Raw genomic sequence first — 7,147 nt, 5'->3', positions numbered from 1 at the left:
TCATGATCCCACAAAGTTTTGGCAGGACTGCAAGCTCACTCCTTGCTGGCTCCCCCACGTCCTCCATACTCATGTACCCTTGAAGCCTCCCCTCCTGTGAGTACTTCATTGCCTTTAGGAAAGGGGAAACTCATCTCCCTGCAAAGGGAACAGCACACTCAAACCAGTGCACTGCTGGCAGGACCTGGTGAGCAGAAGCCTTCCTTGCCACCCAGCCCCACTATGTTAAAAGGAGATGCCAGTGCTGTAAGCAAAGTAAAACAAGTGCCATCCGTCACGCCTTGAAACAATCCCAGTAGTATGTTCATGGCACAAGAGCAATCAGAATTACACATATACTAAACAAACAATTACTTTTTGCCAGCTGCCTTTTATTCAAGACCAGAATTTGCAACTGGTAAAAACTACCACAAAGAAAAGACGATGCGTATAGCAAAGAAAAAAAAATGGAGTAAGATATACTCTTGCAAGATGTACATAGAACTTGCTTTATCACTGTAGACCGTTTACTTTTTTTCTTTTGTGCAGTTACAGTTCCTGTGTGAATTAGCAATTGCAAACAGTGTTTGCTTTTGCAGCAGCACCTTAAAGATTCATTGTTTCAGTCAGGGTAAAGCAAATCCAAGAACTTCAGCTTGGCAAAGCCTCCGAGAATTTATAGTGAGCTTGTGTGCTCTGGTTCTAAACATAGGCACCAACATCCTTTGGAAACCTTCTATATTTAAATGCAGACAGTGATTATTTACTCATTGACCACAAAAGCTCCATAAATGTCTAGGTACAGTAGCTGGTGTGCAGGAGCGGGACTGAGATGCTTGTGTTTGAAAACTGATGTCCAAATATCATTGGCAGAGGTCCACTGGGGAGAGGCAGTGGAAACAGTAATCCCTTATGCGTAGTGCATGCTTTTCCGTAGGTTTTGATCCTGTGTGAAACAAATCTGTGCTATAAATCACTGTCATACGGCCCTGGTACTAGCTGCTACTGCAAGGGGCAGTCGCTTCCCCAGCAGACCTGGTCTAGGTTTGGTAGCATCAGCACTTGGCCAGTTCAGTTTGGGCTAGAAACCGTCAGCAATTGCAGGGAAGTGCTTGACCTCCTACAGTATCAGCATTACTATTATCTCACTCTGTTAACAATGATTTCCACTGATTCCCTCTTTTTTTCTCTCAGGAGTGTGAGGGATCTCCTCTTTTCAGACCCTGAAGAAGCATCTCAGAGTCTCGCTGGGCTGGGAGGAACAAGGAGGTGACTCATAAGCAGAGTGGGACCCTCTGCTTGGGGACTGCTTCTTGCTGCCCCTGTGAATTTCCTTTTTTAAAGCTAAGAGCATGGCAGTGTCATGGCTTACAATGAGTGCTTACACGAGCACGAGCACAGTTCTGAGTTACCTGTGTCTGTGCAGTAGCAAGCACCCTGATAGTATTATCTGCAATACTACTCAACATAATTCGAGTTAGAAGACTGGCGTGCAAGTAAATGGCATGCACTACCTATGTGCATTGGGAAGTGTCTCAGAAGATGTTACAGACCTTGTCAGGCCAGTTTTAGCTAATAGTTGGGTGTGAAAGCAATGACCCTACCAGGTATGGCTGCATCAGCCCTGGGATGTGGGTCAGGAGTAGCAGCACTGTGCCCCAGCCTGGACCTGCCTGCTTGAGGACAGGACCCCCTTTGGACAGAGGGCAAGAAGAAAGCCAGTGGTGGGTGAGGTTCTGGCAGAAATGCTCCCCTAGATGATTCCTTCCCTCAGAAGCCTGGTGTGGTGAAGTGTAACATTGCATTTCTTTCAGAGGCCTCAGAGACTATTGTTTTGGTAAATCTGAACTGGGGTATTTTCCCTGATAAAACATCCAATGTAAATAACCATTACAAGCCACCAGAGTAGATTGAAACTTTGCATTTGAATTGCTTATAACAGCTCATTTCTTGATCTACACAAAGGGTTAGCTGCAATTTCTGAACTGGTTCTATTAGACTTTATTTGGTGAGACACTTTATTGCATTATAAAACTGCAGACCCCCTTGTTTGTGCAGTTTCAGCTTCTTTACTTTCTTGTTGAGACATTGCCAATCACACTGTTTTGGTGTCTGTAATCTGTTCTATGGGTCACAAATGAGCATCAAAGGATTTTTATTTTTTTTTTGAGTCAGTCTTTGTTGTTACAAAGGCTTTGAGAGTGTTTCTGGTGTTTTTTATACAGGAGCCTTGTAGGAGAGAAAGCAATGAATATACTGGAAAACATAAAGCTCTTTGCTAAGTAGCATAATATAATGCTACCTTCAAGTTGTATCACAGTGAAAATTAATAGCTAGGGAGCTTTATTAAAATATTATTTGCTATCAATCTGCTTAGTATATTGTATGAGAAAAAGTTCAAAGTGACATGTTGGCGTTGGCTGACATACAGGTGCCATTTTCTCTCACAGGCGTATGTTACTCGATTATCATTATCCTGCATTTCTTCATTTTCTAGACCAACCTTTAATAAGATTGCCAGCACCACAGGGTCTGTTCAGCAGCAGGCTGGGCAGCCTCCCCCTGCTCTTTCTTCAAGGGAACAGAGACCACTTGGCTCTTTCCAGGGCTTGGTCTCCATTGGGAAACAAGCAAGTAGTTCCCCAACAGTTCAAGTTTCTTAAAAAACACATTGCTATTTTAATAGTGGGTGGCATTTTTACCTCTAAACATTTAGACTGTGTCATGGTAACGGCTACTTTTAGTTCTAAATTTGTTTTCCCATCCTTCATTTAAGAAAAAGACAGTTTCAATTTATTTTTAAGTTTTAGTAACTATAAACCAGTTATACCAGTAGTTTGTGAACTGCTTTGGATTTCCTATACAAATGTAAATTACTCTATTACTAAAAAATTACTAAAAAATATGTTTGTGACAACCTTTGATCATATTACTTATGAAGAGGCACCTAAATGTTAAAGACAAAAGTAAATGTACAGCTTTTTGCTTTGTGTAGCAGGGGAATGACAACAAAAGGGGAAGAAGCAAAATTAGCATTCCCAGTACATATTTAAAAATGAAGAAGTAAGCTAAAAATTGTCCTATCATAAGTAGGTAAGAGTCCAGGGTTTTTCTGTCCAGTTAACTTTAATAGGTTTGCATGTGTGCAAACCTGACTGAATAATTGAATGTAAAAATTCTGATATTAACATGTGAACATTTTATTGTCCAAGCCAGGGCTAAAGGAAAGGACATTTATGATCCTTAAATGCAACCCTTAACAAATATACGGCAATTGATTGTTACTACTACTATTATTACTACTATATTTGAAAAGTGCTGGAAGTAAAGTGCGGTGGATTCAAAAATAGATACTTCCCAAGTGCAGTTGGATGATTACTTACTTTGGTCAAACTAAGAGCAGTCTTAATTCTGCCACAGGAATCCAACATACCTTTTCAGAGCGGTCTGATCAGCAAGTAAATTACAGTCAACCAAATTTAAGGAAAACAGTGCATGTAAGTCTTTTTCCTATATAGGCAAAAACATCATTATGTATTTTATTAAAAAATAAACTACTCAAATTCTGATTACCAACTGATTCTTATAACTCTTTATTCAACTTGCATATATTTATAAGGGAACAGGACAATGTACCTGTATAAAACAGTGCAATTAACTCATTTTATAAAGGAAATCAATGTTTTCATGACCTTTTTTTGCAATTCTCAAGTCTGAAAAAAACCAGCAGTACTACCTAGTTGTACTGAGACTTTACAATAAAGTTGAATCATGCTGCTAGTTTTAGCTCTGAAATGGTACTGCTTCATGCAGGATGGTTAAGGCAAGATATGTACTAGTATCTAGTGTGTCAACAAAAAGATTTATAAATGGATCACGCTTATTATCAAGAAACTACACCTTACCATAGTCCAAAGGGGAAACAGGCATAATAGACACAGATATGGATGTTTCGTATCAGTTTATTCTATACCACACCTTCCCCTTTTTGTTTTAAACTAAGAGTATGAATCTCTACATGTCACTGTGAGTATTGCTTTACACAGAACCTGCTGGATTGCCTGATCCAGGAAAGCTCTTTTCACTCTGCTGGTGGAACCAACTGTAGCATTAAAGTTACAGTTGTACATCGTCTTCTGGATCAGGGCTGTTAGCATTGGATAATAGTGGTAATTAATACTCAATAGTATGTCTTTGTAGAAATCTCATGGTAAAATACTTAATATACCTCTCTAATCTTAATGTTCTTTGAATGTTTTAAACAATTTATGCAACAGTTTTTGCTGCTGTGAAGTATAATTGCAGGTTTTCTTCCTTGTCTGGTGCAAGGGTTACAAACACGTTCTGTAAGATCATTACATTATCTCTAATACCTGAAGAAAAGCTTCTTTCTGATCAGCTCAATGTTCTGTATATTGTAGGAGATGCAGATAATAGTGTAATTCACATAAATTTGCATTAATGATACTGAATTTCTTTAAAAGACTAAATTTAATCTACATTTCAAAAAATGAAAAAGTGTGACCAACATTTTTCCAATAAGCATCCTAGCTGAGCATCAGCTTTATGGCTGTTTGTTAAGGTAGGTAGAAAATAAAACCCTTTTCTTTAAGATTCGGGGTAAAATGTGAAAATTGTAAACACAGCTAGGCAGCTGAGGTCTCATTCTTAAAAGGCACTTGGAGCACGTCTACACTGCCATGTGCTTTCACATCCCAGTTCACCTGCTTCTGCAGGCACAACATCAAGTCTTTCACACCCCGGTGCAGAGCCTGCTCATAGCTTTTGGGGCTATTCCTCCCTCACACCGCAGTTACAAAAATCTGGTGCTAGGGATGCTGGGGCATGTAGCGTCCATTTTAGGAAATATTTCTTAGATTATTGTGTAAAACTGAGCTCATCTTTTCTGTCCTTGTAAAGTGTCAATGGCTTTAACTCAGCTCTAGCCTTACTTGAGGCCCTCCTGAGACTGCACACTTGTGGATAACTGGCTAGCTGAAAAGGGTCACATAGACATAGTCCAGCTGGCTGGACAAAAATGCACATCGCTCTCAGCTTATCTGAAGTAAAGCAAAAATACACTGTCTTGGCTGTTCTTGTTACACAATAACAGGAAGATTTTGGTGGGAAAAGAATGTTGCAGGTGGGAACAGAAAACTACAGAAGAGAAACTAGGGGCGGGCTTGATATTTAGGCAACTAACCAATAATGAGCTTAACTTTTGTAATATGTATGAGCTAATTATAAGAAGGCATAAAAGGTGACTGTAAGGGACAATAAACAAAGTCTGCTGATCACTCATATTGAGGGACTGTGTCTTCCCTCCGTCGCAACACACACTGGTTGTTTTCCTTCCCTCCATCTTGCTGCTGTTCATTCCAGCTGCCCTCTATGCTTGCTGAGAGCTCATACAACAGGCAGATGTTCTGTGACACAGATGCTGCACAGATTAGCTCTGCAGATTTAAGGTGTATTCAGGAGGGGTAGGACCGTATCAGTGTGGAGCCCTGAGGCGGCACACAGTTGCTCCAGATCTTCCATCCCAGGAGGCAGATACATTTCATGAGCTTGACCAAAGCCCCCAGCAACAGGATACTTCTGCCCTGCAGTGGAAACAGTTGCCCCACAGAGCTGGTTACCCCTCATTGCTGGAAGTTTGTAACTGGTTCAGTGCTGGCAAGTCGTTATTTCTGGGTTAGCGAGGACGCGTGAGACAATCAATCGTGTGGCTTGTGTGTGGATAATGGGTGTAACTAATGTCCCTGAAATAGCAGCTGGCTTTCCGATAATGGGCTTCCCAAAGTGTGCTGAGCGTCATTAGTAGTATTCATGGTTGCAGGTCACTTGCCAGAAAACGTAGGTGAATATCAGAATTCAACACAGGCAAGCATCAAAATGAAATATGCAGGAAAGGTACATGAAGAAAGCATATCCATCTTGGGAATTTCAGGGGCCAAATTGAGTTTGTTTTCTGTGGGCTGTTCTGTAGTACTACGTCTTCTGGAGACACCAGAGCGCACCCTGACAGGCTGCTGCACAAGGAGCACAGGAGAGCTGAAAGCACAACTGGCACCTTCTAAGCCCCTGTGCCCCCTGACAGGCAGCACACTGAGAACAGGCAGAACCAGCATCCTAGGCAAAATAGCCTTGTGAAGTTTTCCACTCAGGTTACCTTTAATCCTTATGTTTTTAAGGAGAGATTGTCAGTTATGTGCCTGGTCTCTCTCATTTTCCCTGTCCCTCTATGCAATCTGCCTTGGATCACAGAAGACCAAGGGAGCAAGAGGCAATACATGACCTGTCCCCAAAGCTGAAGCAAAATTCCATTTCACTACATGCAGCACCCTTTGCAATAACAATCTAATTGGTCACAATTAAATCAGAAATCATTCCCTGTAATGCCTGCATCAATAAACACAATGAAACAACAGTTATCAGGGTCTGGATTTGATTCCTCCAGGTCCAGGTCTTTTTCAGTTTTTTCCCTAAGCCATCCTCGGATGCCTCACAGCCCATTATTTTCTGCAGGCTGATCCTGGGGTTTTAACTTTTTGTGTTGTTCCCAAAACTGCATTCTTTTTCTGCTGCAGGCTTTGTCTTCTTACCATAAAACTCAGCTTGACTCTGTTGAGAACCATGTCTTAAAATGAAAGCTTTTCCTAAACTGCCCACAGCTATTAAGTAGAATCCTGGAGCCTTCCTCCAGTCAGGCGGCAGACCACTGAGTGAGGGGTCTCATGAGTTTGGTACGCCTGAGCAGGATTGTGCAGAGCGTTGTGGCGCCAAGTCCAGCTGGAGGCCAGTCACTAGTGGTGTACCTCAGGGATTGATACTGGGACTAATACTGTTTAACATCTTCAATACTGTTTAACATCTTTAATAACCTGGATGATGGGACAGGGTGCACCTTCAGCACATTTCTTGACGACACAAAAGTGGGAGAAGTGGTGGATGCACCAGATGGTTGCGCTCCATTCAGAGGGACTTCGACAGGTTGGAGAAAAGGGCAAACAGGAATCTCATGAAGTTCTGCAAAGGGAAATGAACAGTCCTGCACATGGAGAGGAGTAACGCCACGTAGCAGTACATGCTGGGGGCTGACCAGCTGAAAAGCAGCTTGACAGAAAAGTGCCTGGGGGTCCTGGTGGGCACCAGGTTGACCACGAGG

This window comes from Falco cherrug, chromosome 5, assembly GCF_023634085.1.
Source record: "Falco cherrug isolate bFalChe1 chromosome 5, bFalChe1.pri, whole genome shotgun sequence".
NCBI lineage: Eukaryota > Metazoa > Chordata > Aves > Falconiformes > Falconidae > Falco > Falco cherrug.
The sequence above is the reverse complement of the archived record's forward strand: the minus strand, read 5'-3'. Positions refer to the sequence as shown.